At 39.8% G+C, this 1335-nt stretch overlaps 1 non-coding gene across 1 annotated transcript; it reads right to left on the reverse strand.

Moving 5' to 3' along the window:
• Positions 1-258: 258 nt before the first annotated feature.
• On the reverse strand, positions 259-366 carry LOC131180444 (small nucleolar RNA R71). The gene has a single exon (XR_009149217.1). It is a non-coding gene; the product is annotated as a small nucleolar RNA R71 (small nucleolar RNA).
• Between the last annotated feature and the right edge of the window lie 969 nt (positions 367-1335).

Raw genomic sequence — 1335 nt, forward strand, 5'->3', positions numbered from 1 at the left:
ACAAATGATTCAGAATTCTCAATTTGGAGGTCATCCTTCAGAAAATCCTCATACTCATCTTAAGAAGTTTGTTATGATCTGTGACATGCAAAAGCAACCAGGAGTGTCTGATGATGCAGCAAGGCTAAAATTGTTTCCATTCTCTTTGAAAGATAGAGCATTGGATTGGCTTGATTCTTTACCTCACAACTCAATTACAAATTGGGAGCAGCTCACTGATGCATTTCTTGCCCAATACTTTCCACCTGGAAAAACTCAAGAGTTGAGGAATCAAATGATTGCTTTTAGACCAAGAGAAGATGAGACTCTTTATGAGTCATGGATGAGATGGAAGGAGTTGGAGAGACAATGTCCACATCATGCCATTCCTAAATGGATGATAAACCAGAATTTTTACACAAATGTCACTCCTGCTATCAGAGGAATCATTGATGCTCAAACTGGAGGGGAATTCATCATTAAGCATGAAGATGAAGCTTATGAGTTGTTAGAGAAAATAGCAAAGAATACTCATCTTTGGAGTAGTCCAAGAGGACCAGCTCCAACTCAAAAGAGGCAAGCTGCTGGAATGTATGAGCTTGATCCATTCAACATGATCAATGCCAAATTTGATGCACTCACTAATGTCCTTGCTAAGAAAATGGAGGATTTAAGTATGCTAGTCAGTTCATCATCATGCTCTGGGAATTCTCAACAAGTTACTTATGCAGAAGGAACAATGAGCTGTGGAGTAGATTATCCTTCATATGCTTGGAGGAATCATCCAAATTTTTCATGGGGGAATCAGCAAACTCAAGCTTTAACTCAGAACTTTCCACCACAACAACAAGGGCATCAATACCAACAACCTTGGCAACCACCACCTAGTTTTCAGCAAAAGAATGCAAATCCTGCACCTCTACCAAAACAGCAAGAACAAAGTTCCACCACAGAGGCTTTATTACAACAAATTCTTGCTAATCAAACTAAGCGTGATGAAGAGATGAGAGAGATGAAAGCAAGGCTGGAACAAATGCAAACACACAATAGGATGCTGGAAAATCAGATTGCACAACAAGCACGCTCATCAAGTACCAAATCTATGGGGAAACTTCCTAGTCAAACAGAAAATCCAAGGGAGCAATGTCATGCCATCACACTGAGGAGTGGTAAAATAGTGCATAATGAGAAGAGTGAAAAAGTTGAAAAGAGAGAAAATGAGGAAGATTTTGAGGGAGATGAAAAACAAAAGAGTGAAAAAGGGAGTGCAAGAAAAGGTAAAGAGGAGGTTGGAGAGAAAGAAGAGAAATATATACCTCCAGAGCCTTACAAGCCACAGCTTCCCTTTCCACAGAG

The sequence above is a fragment of the Hevea brasiliensis genome, chromosome 5, assembly GCF_030052815.1.
Source record: "Hevea brasiliensis isolate MT/VB/25A 57/8 chromosome 5, ASM3005281v1, whole genome shotgun sequence".
In the NCBI taxonomy this organism is placed as follows: domain Eukaryota; kingdom Viridiplantae; phylum Streptophyta; class Magnoliopsida; order Malpighiales; family Euphorbiaceae; genus Hevea; species Hevea brasiliensis.